The sequence below is a fragment of the Natator depressus genome, chromosome 7 (assembly GCF_965152275.1).
Source record: "Natator depressus isolate rNatDep1 chromosome 7, rNatDep2.hap1, whole genome shotgun sequence".
Taxonomy (NCBI): domain Eukaryota; kingdom Metazoa; phylum Chordata; order Testudines; family Cheloniidae; genus Natator; species Natator depressus.
The window spans coordinates 71465453-71485490 of NC_134240.1; the positions used below are offsets into that span (position 1 = coordinate 71465453).

The 20038-nt window shown below is 40.3% G+C and overlaps 1 protein-coding gene across 5 annotated transcripts in view; it reads right to left on the bottom strand.

Annotated features, from left to right (window-relative positions):
• LOC141990910 (GRIN2-like protein) overlaps positions 1–20038 on the bottom strand; it is a 39631-nt gene that overhangs the window by 17435 nt on the left and 2158 nt on the right. The window lies entirely within an intron of this gene.

A 20038-nucleotide genomic window follows, 5' to 3' on the forward strand; every position in this document is an offset into this window, starting at 1 on the left:
AAAACACAAAAATGTTTTCAAGATTAAAAATCCTTTCCTCTCACAGCTGTTCAGCTTTTAGTTCCTTGTGATGTCATGATTTTCACAAATTATCCAGTCATCGAGTCTTCAAGCATAAACTGGATTTAAGTTTCTAAATTGGAAAAAAAAAAATCAACTCTCCCGCCCTGCCCCGTCCCCCAAATAAGCCGAAAATCCTTTAAAGCCTTATTTATATATTGTTTAAAAAAGGTAAAAGAGGAGACTAGTCATGTGGCTTTCCCATTCTGCTGCTAGCAGTACAAACACACACTGCATATGGTCTAAATTTACCCCTTTCCTGGCAGTTACCTTAACACACTCACACCCACCCAACCACAACAATTCAGATTATTGCTGGATTTCCCCTGTTATCTGTCCTACCTCAGAGAGACTGTCATGGCCATTTATACTTCAAGGTTGCAGTTATAGGATCCACCAGGTGAGTTAGCAGAAGAGCTCTAACGAGGCCAATTCAATCAGGCTGGATGTGGCCCATTCCCAACAGTTGACATGAAGTTCAGCTCTTCTTGTCAACTGTTGGGAATGGGCCACATCCACCCTGATTATATGGCCTCATTAGTACTGACACACACACACCCCCTTGGTAAGGCAACTCCCATCTTTTCATGTGCTGTATATTTATACCTGCCTACTGTATTTTCCACTCCGTGCTTCTGATGAAGTGGGTTATAGCCCGTGGAAGCTTATGTCCAAATAAATTTGTTAGTCTCTAAGGTGCCACAAGCACTCTTCATTGTTTTTGCTGATACAGACTAACACGGCTACCCCGCTGAAACCAGAAGAGCTCTGCATCTCAGAACAGGGTTTCCTTTTGCAAATTGCCTTAAGAATCCAGAAGTTCATATTAACTGTTGACGCTAATACCCAACAGCAAGGTGAAAAATGCTCATTTTCAAATGAAATATTACAACTCTTCTGTCTTTGACAAGAGAACTATCCAACTTCTGTTAAGAACATACTTGCTTCCACTGGCTGGTATAGTATTATTTGCCCCTGTGACCCCTACAAATGTTTATGTTAGTATTTCCTCATTTAGGAGAAACTGTAATAGTAACAGTCTTGTTTTTAACCAGCTTTAACAGGCCCGAAGTAGCTTCTTCCAGTGGCTCTCTTTTTAATGTCATTTATTCTATTCTCCTGCTGTTGCAACATTTGCATTGACTATTTGGCCTATTCACCTTCCCTCCTCTTACCAGACACTTTGATGTATAATTGAAGTGAAATTATTTTAACAGCTTTCTGCAACAACAGAATGTATTCAAAAGAACACACTCAATTTTTCAACCAACACATAGTTAAATCAAGCTGCAGCATTTAATTTATTAGCATGCAATTAAGTGGCCAGCTCAAATAATACCAAGTAATTTTTTATATAGAAGTACAGATGAAAGTGTTCCTAAATTTCATGCCTCAGGGCTTCAGAGGATTGTCAGTAGAGGTCCAGAAGGAAATATTTTTCCCCACCCAATGTATTTCAGGTTTGTTTCCCTACCCATCCTCTGAAGCATCAAAAAGGGCCAGGGCTGGAGATGGGACACTGAAAAGGATAGACTGGACCTCTGAGGTGGTATGGCGAATTCTCTCAGATGTTTGGCTGGTGGATCTTTCTTACGTGCTCAGTCAGCTCAGACTTGTACTGATCACCATTTTGGGGGTCAGGGAGGAACTCTGCCCCAAATCAGATTGGCAGGAACCTGGAGGGGGTTTAGTCTTTCTCTGTATCATGGGGCATTGGTTGCTTGCTAGGATAATCAGGGTGCAACTAACCAAATCAATTGCTTGCCATTGCAGCAGCCTCTCAGGCATTTGTGCACCTTGGTTTCTCCTATTTTCTACTGTAGCATACAATATTTTAGTCTCCTGAGGACTGTAATACTGAGTCTAAACCAGGTTTTTGGGCTCCATACTGGGTAACTGGGTGGGGATTAGCAGCCTGTGATGTCCAGGAGGTCAGACTAGAGGATCTGGGCAGTTCCTTCTGGCCTTAACCTTTATGACTATGTAAGTCCCAATGTTTTTAAGAACTTTTAAGGAAATGCACACTGCATATTCTGGCTTTGCAACAAGAAAGCATTCACAAATACACGATTCATGCCATTAGAATGCATTTCAAAGAAGAACTTTAATTCTTGGGACAAGAAAGCTAGATGTAACTGATAAGTTCATCACACAAGAACAAAAATACCCTGTAAATAGATCAAAATACTCTGCTCATCTCTCCAGTAAATTGCCCAATCCCTGAACAGAAGGTGAGGGCTTCTAATACAGCCACCTTTCTTCTGGCTGGCAGAGGAGGAGGAGAGTAACAGGAATAAGTTCATGTGCTTACATAGTTCCCAATCATTTACATATTGGGGTTTTAAAAGATCTTCTAATGTCGATTTTAAGATGTTTGGGGAAGTGACTGCCCTGGTGTATGTACACAGCAGCTAGCACAACTGGAGAGTTGGGCTGGTCTAACTGTTCTTCTAGGTGTCCTGTGATACAAATATATAATTGCCTATCATTTATTTTCATATTTTGTTTGCTTGTATCCCCCAATTCTATACAGACTAATGCCTCACTAATTAGCAGGATTAATTCTTTTCATATGTATAATATTAATAAATGTAAACTGTTCTCTCAGATATGTAGCCGCAAACACATGGGGCTGGGACACTACTGGCGCCCCAAAGGCTTCCCCCGCTCTCTGCTGCTGTCCAAGGATGGAACAACAGTGAAGAAAATCCACTGATCAATTACGGAGCCCATGCTCCATTGTCCCTGCTGTCTGGGACTGAGAGACCTGCCTGTTGCTTAACCCCTACTCAGTCACCCTTCTCTCCCACACTCAACGGTTAGTCTCCCAAATTCAGAGAAAAGCTCATACACCAGATTGCTGAGGGCATTAACCAGTGCTGCTGAATGGGGGGTGGCAAGGGCTGCAGGGGCCATGAACCCCTGGAGTCCTGGCTCCACAGAGATGTAAAGTGCTCAGGTAACTGCCTCTACCTAACCCCAGTGCTATAGCCTTCATACTCTGATCATCTGTGACAGCAACATGATGTTCCCAATGACTAATCTGCTACAAAAGCAACATGTGATAGGTACTGGAGAGCACAGTCAGAAGGGAATGACGGACAACCACCACTTGCTGTCAATATGAATAACTCATTCTTTACAACTCTACTGCTACCCCATAACTGAAAGTGTTTAGAAAATCCCATTCAGAGAGCACTTGAGAAGTGAAGCATGTGATAGGAATGATATCTAGTTTTTAAACACACTTCACTGGTCCACCTCTCTCACAATGCACACACGGACCCAGTCCTGCGTACAGATACACCGGCTAGCATATCTTTCCACATGTACTCTAAATGAAATGAACAGGATTAAATGCCAGAGTACAACTGTATGCATGGGCATAACTGATTGCAAAGTCAGGGCTTTAGATTTAAACTGTTAGGGCAGCGATCTTGTTTTCCTACACATCTGTAAAGACCCTAAGACACCATTAGTGCTAACCAATATTTCACAATGTACATTTCTTCAGCCACAGGATCTGTAAGTCTCAGATAAGAGGAAGTCTCCAATACAACAAAGAGAAGGTAGAGATATAGGGCTTGACCCTACTCCCACTGAAGGCTACAGGAATTTTTCCAGGGACACAACTCATGAAACTTGTAAGACTTGGGAGGTAAAGATCTGTTAACACATCAAAGTATGAACAAAACTTTTTACATTACAGTAAACAGTGCAACAGAGAACTGTTTACATAAAGGAGAGCCCGAAGCGGGATTTGAATGTCAAATTCAGGTGAAGAATCACTAATATGGCAGAAACACTTTTACATGAACTTATGATCTATTGCCATAACAACATCAGCTGAAAACTTCAAAGTTTAAGTTTTCAATAGAATTCCAAAAAGGAACAACTACTTTATAAAATTGTGTTTATCTCTCTTGATGCTATCCACACCTACAGATAATTTTAAACACAGCTACACTGAGTAACTGAACACCAGTGGATTAGAAAGCCAACCTCACATCTGTGGTTATTTCACTCTATGGACAGCAAGTAAATTATTGCTTTACAGACCTAGCATTCTAAATTTGGTTATTGTTCAGATACACGTATATTCGATTGTGATACAGGATAAATATTGCTCTTGGCACCCAGGACCATAGGACCGCAAAATAATGGAAACAGTCACTTTCTTATTCCTTAAATAAAAAAATTAAAAATGATTATACAAAAAGGGAAATTCCCTAACAATAACTTTAAGACAGAGTTAAGGATGGTGAAAGATATACCTTCCAACAAGATGAACAAACCTCTATTAGAACAATATACTTTACAAACATGTTCCCCCGCCCTCCACACCAATATCAGGAAATTCAAAGTAAAGTTTCCACAGACATCCTCATCTTTTCCCCCAGTTCCACGCCCTCTTTCTACCTGTAGATCTTATTCTCCTCAGTCCTATGTAATAATCCATGAGCAATCAACCACCCACCAAATACTTGCCATAGCCCAAGTTCTCTTTCAGTCAATACACTCTATGTGAGCCAGAATTAAGATATGTATGTCTGAGTTGGTAATTAATACTTAGATCTTATAAGGCACGTTCACCCATAGATCTCAAAGCACCTTACAAAAGAGAAGCAACATCATTATTTCCATTTGTAAAATAAGGAACTGAGGATCCGTGATGTGAAGAGACTTTCCCAAGGTCACTTGGCAGTTGAACAGTACATTGTTGTGTTACTTACACTATGATATACCTTTATTCCCAAGTGGGGGCAAGGGATGCTCACTCCTGCTTCTTAACCTTCCCTCTACTACCCTCCATCTTTCCTTCTAACAATCAGACCTGCCAACACTATGGGTTTCTGACTCTCCTGTAGGTGAATGGGGGAAACCCAGTCGTTCTACAGAGAAATCACACATTGATTGGCTGTATTCTCAGTAAGCAAGATAATGGGGAAGTACAGCCAGTCAATGCTGCTGCATATGCTGAGCAGCTGCCTCCTTCTCCTTCTCTCTGTCACTAACCCATACACAAAAGCCTGGGAGCGCTACTGAAGCACCCAGTCCTTTCATCTCAGAGCCTCCTGAAATGTAGACCCGGGGCAGGGAGGTAGGTGCAGAACTAATTAAATGGCACCCCTGGGGATGGGTCTGCCATGCCATCAGGCAGTACTTTACACAAACTTAAAATGAAATTGCTTTGCATCACAAGGGACTGGCAGGTATGTAATTCAGATCACACACACTCATCCTCCCTCCAAACTCTACATTCTAGCGACTAGCCTACAAAATGCTGCAGACTTGAACCTCCAAAGTCCAGAAAAACCCATCATCATCTCCCCATACACCATGTCCCTATGGCATAGAGGCACCACTCTGTATACCATTCATCCTTCCAATACACACCAGAGAGATTCTCTTCCACATACTGGGTTACGTACAGTGTACCTAGAAATTCTCCATTTGAAGAGGGGAAAGGAGTGGGCACACATCCCAGCAATTATACCAAAATGTGTATCTTCACAAAAGCCATACTGGTGTCATGAGAATGGTATGTATAAAAATGTGGATCACTGCTAATGTAATTTACACAGTCAGTGGGGCACTTTTACATTTTGTGCAGAAGCGAATCAGAAACTCGGATACACATGTAGAGCATGGGAAAGGATAAAGGTAGAGTTAAAGCTGGGGAACCTGAAGATCTGAAGTCCCTTTCTTTCAGTGTGTGGGGTGAGGCAATTGCTTGGTTTTATTTTAAATTCAACAAAACACACCCATGAGGTTCATTCTATTTAAAGATATCTATTGTTTACATTGACTTTATGTGAAAAGTTTTAGTTCAAGAATCTGAAGATGTCTGCACTTGGATACATGAACAAGAAAGCATGCCATTTGAGGTAGATATGTTAGGAGTATATACAAAATTGTTAGACAAGCACAGAAAGGATTAGGATAGAAATGGAATTAACATCCACTATTTTTGGCTTAGCTTCAGATGGCTGCATGAGGGGATCTAGGATGCTTTCACTAATTCCACTGAACTACTTTACTTGAAAGCAACAAATTTGTGTGGTTTTCTATGACTTATGATTAAAGTTGTGACCTATTTAATGCATTAGTAAATTTACTATAAGGATATTACATTTTGTGCATTTTACTAGTGAGATTTACTGACAAATTACTATGCCTACATGAATTCCTCAATTTTGTTTTATATTTCATGCATATGTTTTCAATTACAATTTTGAAAACAGAATGTAAATGGATAAAATGCAAAACAATCCATAAAACCATGTTGGCATCTGGATCAAGTTTTCAAAGCAAGTGGCATTACATATGCACAATACCAGCAATAATTTTTCTACATAGACTTTTTAGTACTATTCATTTTGCAAGTGATAATTTTGATGAAGACAAAACTTTGTCTTTCTTCCATGGTTTGAATCAGGTACCTGACACCTACTAGCTCCAGGATAATCTTACTCAGCAAAGTACAAAATGCCTGTATCCCCATGCACACCAAGCCATATGCATCTGTAATTTAAGTAAATTAAATATTTGTGTTTCATTTGCTATTGCTTAACTAGAACCTTGCCGATCAATTTTCAGTTTAATTTTTTTAAAACATAATTTATCACTCCGGCTGACCAAATAACAGTAAAATATGTTTGTCAATGAGTTTTTACACATATGTGTCATATAGTATATTCACCAAGAATTATCTGAGCAGTTACAACGCTGGATGAATACCAGTGAGATCCATTAAAAAATGCCACCCACCCGCATCAACAGGTAGGGGAAACTGATGGGGCCAGAGGTGAAAGGGGGACATTCCCAGTAGTGATGGAGAGAGGCACTTGCCAAGGAACAATAGCCTCACATGGGATCTCTGGCACCCATTGGCCAGCAGGGTGAGAGGGGTGCTGACTGGCCAGCATTCCCCAGCTCCCAAGTTTTAGCCCAGCACAGGGGCCATGTGGAGCCTCTTTCAGCTCCATTCCAGCAGCCCACCCTACCCACCCAAACTAGGAATGAGAACTTGGCCTGACAGATGCTGTGGGTCTAGCCAATCATCTGTTCAGGGGGTCAGGAAGGAATTTTTTCTCGGGCCAAACTGGCGGAGGACCAGGGAGTTTTTTTGCCTTCTACACAGCATCTGCAAGCAACAGGGGGTTAAGTAGGAACACGTTACCTAACTGGGGTGGTGTTACTTACTCGTCACAACTTGTAGCCGGTTTCCAGTGTGGTTGAGAGAATAAAATGAACAGTTCTCAGAGATAAAAGACCTGGGATTTTGGCAGGGCTGCCCAGAGGATTCAGGGGGTGTGGGGACTTCAGCAGCAGGGATCCTTCCGCTCCGGGTCTTCGGAGAACTTTGCTGAAGACCTGGAGCGGAAGAAGTGTCGGCGGGACTTCACTGGTGGGTCCTTCACTCCGGGTGTGCTGCCGAAAACTCTCGGGGGGATCCCTGAAAATTCTCGTGGGGGTCCCTGCGGGGCCCGGGGCAAATTGCCCCATTTGCCCCCCTTCTGGGTGGCTCTGGAATTTGGTGATGGGCCTTGGGTAATACCTGGTGGCCCTCGTGGGCCGAGGTCCCCTATCCTGCTACACCCTCTGTCCCCCTCGTGGAGGGAAGGGTGCTAGGTAGGATTCAGAGAGAGCTGAGTCCTGGGGGGTAGGCTGAGGAGAGCTTACTCCACATTGTGGGTTATATATTAAGGAGCCCTGTAACCCTAGCACCAGTTATGGGTTATATGGTAAGGAGCCCTGTAACACCTACATTGGAACCAATTAAATGCCTAGCATAGGCAAGTATGGGTAGTGAGCGGGTAGTACTCCTTCCTTGTGCTAAAAGTTTAATAAAAGTTGTGGGTTACCACTTAATTCCATGCATGTATCTATCGGTCTTCATTCTGCCGTTGTGTCCGCATCAATTTACTCAATACTATTAAACCAGCCCTACCACCCCTCAATTGCTTTTGTTATAGCTCCACTCCTTTCCTGGCTTCACTACACATTATCTTTTCCATAACAGATGATAGTGTATCTTTTCCTTGTCCCTCACTTATAGGGTCACTGTCCAGGGGCAACACCCAGGTGAGAAACCAACAAGTGCCCCCAAGCTGGTGGGGAAGAGGAAGAGATTCTTCCCATGGTGCTACTTTTTCCCCATTGTCTTACCCAGTGCTTGCTTCAGCAGCTCTTCAGAGTTTTCACAAGCATTAGCAGCATGAAACTGACCTGATTCTTGTCAGTTTTCCTGCCTCCCACAGGGTGTTCTAGTAGCAGGAGTGAAAATTAGTAAGAGCAGTTTTCAGTTTGCTATGGCTTTGGAAAGCTATGAGGAGCAGCAGGTGCTGTTTGTCTGCTTATCTGGGAAGACGACACTGCATCAGTGGGTCCCAACTCTGCACTCCCTGCACATGCCCAACTTCAAATGAAGTCAATAAAGAAAAAATATATGACATACAATATTTGTTGATCTAGTTGCTTTTATAGCCTCTTCATCCTAGCAGCCAAGTGCCTATTAGCACCCTCATAACTGTGGTAATGGAGAACAAACCAGTTTCTAAACTCTCGTCTGTTTATAAATAGCACAAAAGTTTTAGTATCAGAGCTTAATAGCTCTTTGAGTAGTTAGCACTCTTCTCCCTTGAAAAATTGCTGTGTCTCAATTCATATATTGCATTGTTAAAGACATTAAATAGATTCTTCTGGGATGCTTGTCACTACGTGTGACAAAGTTCCTCCTCTGCCTTGGTGGATCCTGTGCTTATTAGCGGATTTGCTTTCCTCAGAGATTCCCGGCAGCCCTCAGTTTGGCCACTTTTGCTAGTGGCTCAAACGTGCTGTTCACTCAGCTAATCTCATCACTGGCCAGCATGGGGAAAAGGAAGGAGAACAATCCCAACAGTCCCTGCTGGTTCACCTAGTGGGTTGTGGGACAGGCCAGGGACCTTCCCCTCTGGTGGGACCCACAGTCCAGGTCAACTCCTCCTGTATCCAATAGGGAGTTGACGGAATCGGGGGAACCCGGGCCCGCCCTCTAGTCCGGGTTCCAGCCCAGGGCCCTGTGGATCACAGCTGTTTATAGTGTTTCATGTAACACCTGTGCGACAGCTACAACTCCCTGAGCTATTTCCCCATGGCCTCCTCCCAACACTTTCTGTATCCTCACCACAAGACCTTCCTCCTGATGCCAGATAGTGTTTGGATTCCTCAGTCCTCCAGCAGCACACCCTCTCACTCTCAGCTCCTTGTGTGCCCCTTACTGACTGAAGTGAGGTCCTTTTTAAACCAGGTGCCTTGGTTAGCCTGCCTTAATTGATTCTAGCAGCTTCTTAATTGGTTCCAGGTGTACTAATTAGCTGTCTGACTTAATTGGTTCCAGCTAGTTTCTGATTGTTCTGGAACTGCCCCTGTTACCTTATCCAGGGAAAAGCAACCTGCTTAACCTGGGGCTAATATATCTGCCTTCTATCACTCTCCTGTAGACATCTGGCCCGACCCTGTCACATATGATATCTGGACACCTCACAACAGCCCTGTGAGATAGGGAAATATTATTGTGCACATTGTAGAGGAACTAAAACAGAAATTAAGCTGCAATTGTATAAAGACTTGCACTGGTGCTTCATTGTCATGCAGTTGTTGACATCATTGATTGTACACACACCGGTGATGTTAAACATGTGAATTACTGTTTGCAAGATTGGGACCTAAAGGAAAATTTATTTGCTAAGTTCATGATTTAGAAAGCCCACCCAAAATGTGATTTACCCTATGTTTCATCCACTTATTGCCATGGCACTTTTAAGAAAGGGACACTATCTTGTTAAAATCTGAACTAATAATAGATTTGTGTGTGCCACTAATTGCACGTTAGATGATAAAAGTGAAATTTTTTTAAAAAAATCTTAAACCACTGATTCTGTTTATTTTTTCATCTTACTCAGTTTGTATAATTAAAGAGACTTATTTTCATTTTCTGGTTCTCATGAAGTAACACTGTGTAGTACTATTTGAATGGCTAAATGCTGCAGGAAAATATTTAGGTCCAGACAAAATAAAACCAATTTTACTGGAATATACTTTAAGCAATGGAAATTATTCTTTTAAAAAATACACTCTATATTTTGAGCTTTAAGTCAACCCAGCAGCATCCTTCTAACTAATTGAATATGTAAATAACACAATGTCTAATGCTCTATACAGCATATACACCCAGATTTCTTACAGTAGCTGATTTCAGATCTGGATTTGATTTGATTTTAGAATGTAACCTTGAAAAATACTCTCCAGCCCAAAGAACAATGATTATTTTCAGTTACTTGGCTTCGCAATCCCATCATTCCTGTACCAAATCTGTGCAACAGCCACAATTGGCATGAAACCTCACATTACACAAATTAAATAAATAATCTCTTATACCTGTGAAAAGGAATTTGAATGATTACCTGACTCATTGAATTCTGCAGAACCTTCCATGAAACAGAATTCTACTATCCTCTGTGAAAATGCACTATGTGTACCATTTCCTGCCACAAAAATGGGTGAGACACACACTTCTCACCAGATGGTAGTAATCTTGAAAGAGCTCTCCAGAAACTGTACCACTTTTAATCCATGTTCTCTGCATTTCACACTGAAACATTTGATTATGGGGATCCAAATATTTTGTACTAAGTTTCTAAACGGTATTAAGACTGAATATATATCTTGCTCTCTCTCTCTACACATACACTTCATCTATGCTAGTGATAACCTTGGGATAAATTGCATTCATCATGCACATTTGGTTGCTTCACCTGTACTTTGTCCCCTAGTCCATCTCTGTCAGAAAATTTTCCAGATCTAATCATGAAGTCTATAGCATTCTAACAATTCTATAGCATTCTAACAATTTTCTAACAAGCTTCTAACAATTTTTTTATAAAATCTGTCCCTAAAACTTTTCATTGCCCCCTCCCCTACCAAAATATGGATTTATTCCTCCAAATTAAATTGATACTAAACAAGTCAAATTCAGTTCTAGAGTAAGGGTTTAAAGTGCAATTCTGAAGAATGACTATATCCAAACAGCACCATCTTACTCAAAAAATCTGACTGCCAATACACACAGCTCATGTACTGAGCTCTGACTGCTCTCTTTACTCTCGTTGGCATTGCAGAACCGACATAGCTAAGAGAACTAAACATTCTTTTCCATTTAAAAGGTCAACACTCTTGTTTTCTAAGTTATAATCAATTACACCTGTGAAACCTTAATGAAGTCAGTAAAGCTGCACCAGTGTTACTAAACGTTTAATTTGACCACAGCACCTTTGTTATGCTGATAGTGCACGAGATGCAAAAAACCCAGTTTTGACTCTGTACCGAGGTACAGATGCCATGTGGGGGTTGGGGTTAACATGTTAACAGAACTCATTTGAAACAGAAGTGCTCACTCAAACAGATAACATACAGCCCTCTATTATCATTAGTACAGGGTCACTTATTTGTCTTTCAAATATTGACCCACTCTGAGAACAAACTATCAGGGTTAGAAACAGGAACTTTCCACCTGATGAAGTGGGCTTTAGCCCATGAAAGCTTATGCTCAAATAAATTTGTTAGTCTCTAAGGTGCCACAAGTACTCCTCGTTCTTTCCACCAACAGAAAGCCAAGAATCTTTCTTCGCTAATAGAATGAGATTTGTTTGGGGGCTTGGGAAAAAACACACATAAGATACTGGACTTTTTAGAACACAACATACATAGAAAAGCTATTTTAGATCATTTCTAAGCTGCCTTTATTGCATTTTGGGACAGGAGTTTTAAAAGAGCTCAGTGTTGGCCTAACGCTGCAGCCACTGAAGCAGAGATTTTTACCACAACTTCCAGAGACAAGAGTTAGGTCAACACTGTGCACTTTGGAAATTCCCTCCCTTAGTTATCCCAAGATACCATACAGCTGGATAGCTGATACTAAGAGAGCCTCTCTTTATGGATGGAGAGATATGATAAATAGGAGAGAAACAGAAAAAAATTTTTTTTTGTACATTGTGACTTATACAAAAAATACGGTGCAATATAAAGTTTTGATACTAGTATATATGGAAAGGGTATGCTGACGAGAGATGTATGGATGTTTGCATTTCCTCCAGTAGGTGAAGGAGGCCTTGTGAAACAAGTGAAACAATATTGTCATCTAGAAATCTGCAGCAGCTTTATTTAGCTAGTTATGTCACGCTAAAGTGACTGATTGTTAGCTGTGCTCATTTTTAAACTCATTGTTGCTCTGTAAATTGGAAACGTGTGGTGCTAACATTAAGTTCTCAAAAACAGATTAAATAGGTACATTATGAATTCTCTGCAGAACCTGGCAAGAGGCAAGGAGAGAGTGCATTACAGATTCACCACCATCTCGTAAAAATTCCTGCACATTTCCAGTATCCCTAGTGATTACTGTCCATATTCTATATCAATAACTTTTTATGGATTATTTATTCTACATAAATGTAATATTCAACACACAAACTGGCTATAATGCACATAATTAGAGAAAGAATAATGATGGCAGAGCCGACAGCCCTATTATAACAAACCCAGACAGCATTGGTTGTGGGTATTATGCTTGTAATGCACGTTCCTCTCCTCCAGCTATTCTTAAAGTCAGGCAGGAAGGTGGTATTTTAAGAAGATCTCACAGCAATGGATTCTTGTAAAATTTTGCTCCATGCCTTCAAAATCAGCCTCTGATTACAGAGTAAATCTGTTCAAAGTAGAACCACCCTTGCCACAAATGGAGACTATATACCTGTGAAATTAAAAGAAAGAGTTCCATAATAGACCTAGGCCAAGAGTCTCAAAATGATTAATAATTTTGGGTCTCCAACAGGAGACAACTGAAAGAGGCCTGATTTTTAGAGGTTGGGTGCTCAGGAATTTCAGAAAATCAGGCCCTGTTAAGGCATCTCAAGTTGGGCACCTAAAAATTACGACTTCGTTTTTAAAATCCTGATTCTAGTTTGTGTCAGCATTTATTAAACTACATCATGAAAGGCTTCATAAAGTCTGTCAGTAGAACATGCACAGCACTACAACTTCAGGGCACCGAATTCTTCTTTAACACCAGGACAGATGTATGTATGTTTTATACCAAGAGGGCAGCATGATTTTAATTTACTTATAAGATTTATTCCAGTAGAAGGCTGCTATATCTAGGTTCTTAACTCTATTTAAGCCTATTACAGACACCCTGAATGTAACCTGCGAATTCCCTGACATACTGCTCAGGAAGAATGGCCTGAGAGAGGCTACAGTTGTTATTAATGATAGCATATGGCAAACGTTCAAGAACTTTCATTGCAATCCAAGCGGCAGCAGTTGTGATCAGTTACAGACTGCATGGTGGGATGGGGGAGGGAATACCGTACATCAATACTAGAAGTGCAGAGTGCATCTTCATTACAGAGTTCTGTTGTAGTCACCCATGAGGGAAAACTACTATACTTAAATGTCTAAAGAGCTTTCCTTTTTCAAATGTCTAAAGAGCTTTCCTTTTTCAAATATCTGACATTTCCTTATTTTAGAGCTGGGCGGATTAAGCAATTAAAATAAGGAGATCATAATGGGAGTGCAAGAAAAAACAAGTGTGCCCCACATTAGAGTTCTTTGCACATAGCAAGAATATTATACAGACACTCGATGAGTGCAACACAAAAGCCTAGTTCGTATACACTCCATATACATATAAGTAAGCTGATCAGCTGCATCTGTTACTTCTTATCAGCTATACAATGGTTAACTCCAAGCAAGCTTCCTTTGATTTCCAACACTACCCTCCTGTTCCTCAGCCTGGGTAAGGTGTGGAATATCAGACAGACATCTCGCTTACCTACTGACAGGGAGTCAAAGGAAGAAGCAGGAGTGCCTGAGTCACTCTGTATCAAGTGAGGAAGTGTCTGGGAATACTCAAAGCTCCAGCAAGGGGCTCTCTCCTCTCACTGACTCCCCAAAACAATGACATATCAGGGAAACCCTGCTTATAATATTACCTTGCAATGACGTAACATGAAAATAGCTATTTTGTGGAAAAAATGAATGGGTTTCTATATTTACTGAGTTAATAAAAAATGCAATCAAATCACAAAGACAAGTTCCATATGTCCATAGTTTATGTGCTCAAAGCAAAATCACACAAATGGAGATGGTATTCATGTGATAAATTAGTGTACGGACATTTGACCACCTTGCCTGACCTCTGCTCATGAATCCAGGGATGGCCTGCAGTACTCACCTGGGGGTTTACTACACATGGATATGACCAATACATTCTGCCCTTTATGTCCCCTCCACCCGCACGCATACATTCCCACACACACCACATCCTGGAGCACTGCCAACCCTACGTATTCAAAAATCATGAGTCAGGTCTCAAAAAAACCATGATATATTTTAAATCTGATTATTCTGAAATCCAGTAAAAGTTACATGCTTTTAATTTGCCTCCCGTCGTTAGAGCATTTAGGGTTCATGTTTTCAAGCTTTTCTCCACAACAATGAAGGCTAAAAACTTTTTTAAAATGAAAGCTAGATGCTCATGTAATAAGCTGATTTCAGTAGATGAGGCTTTAAGAAAAACATCAAATATTGTGAGAAGTGAGATGACCTAGTACTATACTCACAGTGAACGCTCTGCTGTCTGCCGAATTTACATATTAACATACGGTCTCTAGACTGTAACAACAGACTAAAGTTACACAGAGCAGAGACTTAATCTAATTGCCACATTTATTTAAGTAAGAATATCTTGCAACTTATATTCAGTTAAATGTCAGCACACAATAGTCTTTGTGGGTATAGCATTTTGCTGTTTCTTAAGGACTTCAACTCTTTAATGCACAAACATGACATTGACCAATACCTGGCTTCCCAACCACAATGCAGAATGATTCAAAAAATAAATTACAACTCCTTAACACTGGGTGCTACTTAAAATCCAACTTAAAATCAAAGTCAACCATCAAAAATATAGCACAGCAAAAATGTACAGACAAATGCAAATTAAAAGTGAAAGGCATCAACAAAGTTTGTAACCCTTGTCCTCCACAAACCCCACCCTAGTCTTTCCAGGCTGGCATTGATGTAAGTTTGAACTCTGGGCTTGGAGCCTCTGATGAGCTCCACCTCGGTAAACCCCATTGCAAGGTCAGGGCCACAGTCCCCAGTCCCAAAAAGAGAACCACATAGATCAACCCCTGCACCTACTGACTACAACTGAACTCTGTGCAGACACAACGGTCCACCCATCTCAGTCCCTGCAGGATTGGGGACCTGAAAACTCTGAGTCAGGGACCTATGTTTTGAGATTGTCTGCAGGGCTGCTCCACGCACACAGGAAATCAATAGAAATAAAAACAACAATAAAAGCCATGATTTGCTGCTGATCGTGTAATGAAGAAAGCAGGAAGCCAAACTAAAGTAATTTGTTTACAGAAGGCTGCATACAACCACCCATGCCTTGCATACCTACCCCACTCCACTCCAAGAGGTTAGATGACTGAAATATTTACATGCCCTTGTAAATTAATATTATACTTGCTTTAAAATACTCGGATATTCTTGCAGGGTTTTTTTTTTTTCCTGTTTGTTTTGTTTTGTTTTTTTGTTTCGCTGCTAGTTTGGAAGTTTAACAGCAACAGTTAAAATGGAAAGAAATGAATTTGATCTGGCCTAATGTCATGATCTATCGAAGTCCCAAGTTCAACATTAACTTCAGGACTAGCATTTCTTGGGCTAGTTGAGCTTGAACAGGACAACGATAAGGTGTCAGACTAAGGGACAAGAGTGTGCCTGGCGTTCTATACATTTAGAGCTCTTTGCCACACAGTCCAGTGACAGTAGTCCTTGGACATGCTCACATGATATCATGCTTGGCAGAAGGATGGCAGTTGTTTTTATAAATTGCAATGGGTGGTGGCAGCAATGACACTGGAAATATAAAGGAAAGAGATGGGTGGTGACCCCAGAATTTCTCCACACACCCAGGGAAGCCAATGCTCACATGCTTGAAAGATGCCCCACCAAACAGATCAGTGGGGAAGCTCTCTTTATCTTCTTATGGATGAAGACAGTTCTGTCTCTTTCACAAACCCAGTGTCATCAGTATTACAGGTGGCAGATGGACTAGATACCCCAATAGGTTCTCTCTCTCTCCCTGGCTCTCATATTTTCCTTCTCTACCTCCTATACCACAGTCTGTACCCATTTAGACTTTGAGGTTCCAAAAGTTACTTAAAGTTACTCTAAGCAGCAACATGGAGCAAAAAGAAAATAGATTTTAAAATTATGAAAAGGGGTGAGGAATGTGCAGTGATTGCAGAAAGGAAATGGGAACCAGGACTACTGGTTTCTATCTCCATGTCTGGATCACTGACTCACTGTGCAACCTTGAACAAGTCACCCCCTCTCTGTGAGACTCAGCTTACCTATCTGTAACATGGGGATAAGAAAAATACATCACAAGGGTTTTGCAAGGCTTACTTTATGTTTGCAAAGCACTTTGAAATCCTTGGATGAAGGATGTTAGGAGAAAAGTCTTTTTACCTTTTTAAAAGAAGGATCTTGCTTGAAATAATTAGTTAGTTTCTTCAGTATAACGAACTTTCTGCCACATTCACAGAAAACTACCTTATCAGAAATGGTTACATTCTATTCACTCCTTACCAGCATCAGTGCAGACCTATCCACTTCCTCAGACTCCCAGTGTTAGGTCAGAGTGGTTAATCCAAAGGATTTCAAATGGGTAAAGCAAGGATTAGCTGAACAGTAACATTATTTCATCATAGATGACAATTTCTCCAATAAGAAAGTGCCAGTATAAAAACCAGTTGTCTTCAAATGCCTTTCCCATCAGATGCCACAGAATAAGCATTTTACTTACTGCTGGGACTGACTTTAAAAAAACAACATCTGTGCTGGAATAATCTTGTTCCAGCAAATAAACCAGAGGCAGGATCTGTTTGCTGTAGGTCATAATTATACTTGCCTATACATCAGTTTTATGCTGCTTGCACCCTATTTCATAGCTATATCCTCACGTGGTGACATGTAGCACTCCTGCTCAAGTATGCAAGGGTTTACCACGAACACACACACTGGTACAAGGGGTGAACTATGATGTAATATTTTATCATAATTTGAGTCATGCTGAATTTATGTCCATAAGAACAGAGCTGTGAAAAATCATCAGAATCTGGAGACTTACCTATAGAGATTCACTCACTTACTAGCTTTTATTCTAGTATGCTAAACTCTTCACGAGTACCGATAGCATGGCAATAGCAGTACCTCTTTGCACTGGCAGAGACTGAGCAATCTCTGCCCAGAGGGGAGAAGTGAGCATGCATCTGTGCAATGTTACACTGGTTTGAAAAGGAGTAACAAGAATAGTTATGTAAATATAGTTTAGTCTACTCAATTAATGTGAAGTATCATTCAAAGGGTTTGTTCCTCTGAAATGTTGTGGGTCACATGAAGTGGAATGGGGAGGAGGGGGAACAGGACAGAAAGACTTTCCATCTAGAAATTTTGATTAATTATATATTGGGTGCAACAGTTATCATATTAGCAAATAAACAGGTGATAATCTCACTCAGAGATATTGGGAGTGAGAAAGTATCATCTGTGTTGCCAAAGATGATGACTTGTGGCTAGAATGGGATGATGCAGGATATTCATACCTAAACACCAAAGTGAGCCTACAGCATAACTACAAGATCCAACACAGAGAGGCACAACTAAAGTCCAAGAAATAAATCCCAGCAGCCTCAGAGACTTACGTTGACCTAACTATGTAAGTGTCTATGCTGCAAGATGTAAGTCACCCACTACTTGGGTGACTACATTCACCTTTCCCTAGTTAGACACATGTTTTGCAGAAAGTGATGAGCAAAGAAATCTTTTAGAATAGGGTGCCATTTTAAACATAACAAAAAATATCATGGTGGGGTTGCACATTTACCATCTGTTTTCCAGATCAAAATTTGCTTAGCTGATAAGTAAAAACATCTGATCCCTACTAATTCGACATGGGCAAACTAGGTTCTTTCACTACCATGCGTTACTGATAGTAAAAGATTCTGCAGGCCAAATTAAGGCCTTATTTACATCCATTCAACCCCATTCCATTCAGTTGATTACACAGGTGTAGACTCACTGGAGTTTAATTGGTAAACATTTTGCACAAGGAGAAAGAATCCAGCTCATTCCTCTGTCTGTTAGCGCTACAGCACAAACAGGAGTAACGCCATCTGTCTGAGCAGATGTGGCTTTAAATACACACAAAGAAACATACTGGTTGAGTAAGAAGGTGCTATTTTTACAGTCCCTTTTCAATGCAGAACCAAAGCACTAATAGTTAATGAGTAGGCTCATAGCATTGCTCAGGCTGAGATGTCTGCTGGTGTCAACCTCATCTACACTTAGCTTATCCCTAGTCCCATTTCCTAATTGAGTAAGGGATTACTTAAAACAGGTTCACAACATGGCTTCAGTTTAATTAATAGATGTTTCTGTTGCTGAAGGAGCTCTTTCTGAATGGAATTTTTGTAAGATCTAGCAATTTAAAAACAAATTGAAAACATTCTTCCGAGGTAATTCTTTGCTTATAGCTGCACCCATAAAGCGTTTCTATATTAGATTAATTTAGTAGTTTTAACTCATCCATAAGAATTATGGTATCAACGCTCTCAGCTGGAGAGTGGTTTAACATCTTTTCACTCCACTGCCCCTTCAACATATCCCTCCCCCTGTTCCCAAAAACAGTTGAGGTCACAGAAGTGTAAAATAAATGGTTGTTGGTTTTAGACAATTTTCTTGTTAAAAATATAGCTTGTCACTGAAATGACTCTTGTAAAAAACAAAATTAATATTTAGAGTTCATTGGGATTCAAACCTTCCAGAATTTAAAAATTAAGTAAAACAGCTGAGCTACCAGGAAAAAACAAAAGCCCCTTTCACATAACTGGCACAGATTCGCTGTAATGGATGCAAGATTTATACATACACCTTTACAGTATACATAATAGCTTCACTGTGAATCTACATTAGGACAGCTACATAAGATTAGTGGCATGTTTCACTCTATTATATGCAAAAATATTAAACCCCAGCCTCCATATATACTCAAGATCTAACTTCAAGGGAGACTGTCCACATGAACTCAAATCAATTTTAAAAATATGAAGTTGAAGCCAGTGTCAGGCACTATTTATTATCGTATGGTTTTCTAGAGTGGGCATCAGCATAATATCTAAGTCCACATTTCTACCTTGCAAAGTCCACCTGCCAATTTTCGTAGTTTTACAATCATGTCTTTTTCTATTTTAGTGTCCCTTACTGCTGTGCAAAGCACTCACACAATGGAGGAAACTGACTGTATAAGAAAAAATAAAATTGACTATACACATACTGTGGTCAAATGCACCAAGCAAACTGAAAAAAAGAAATAGTTTTTCCTCTGACTTCTTACAATTACACTGATCTTGTGACAAAAAAACAAAACAAAACAAACCACAAATAAAAATACAATTTTTAATTCAAACGTATCCCTTAAACCAATAAAAACCAGGGGAAAACAAAATAGAGTTAAGACTTAACATAGTATCTTCAATTCACCCTGCTGTTTGTAATTATTGGAAGATGTCTCCGTGCATTGAGGGATCTCTCATATCATGTACTATATAACATTTTGTAATGTTCAAGCACAAGAAGGTGGCCTTAGACTAGAGTTTTAGCTTTAACTCTGGAATCTCCCTGCTGTAGTAGATTAAAGCGATGCTTTACATGTGACTGTAAGAGGTTTTGTTTTTAAGATTCTAACCACAGGGAACGGCAGCTGAGAACGCAACCTGTTTAGGTTTAAAAAAAAAAAAAAAGGAGTTATCAGAAAGGGAAAGAGGAGGAAACCCTTTGCTGTTCTGCACAGAACTAACCCAGCATA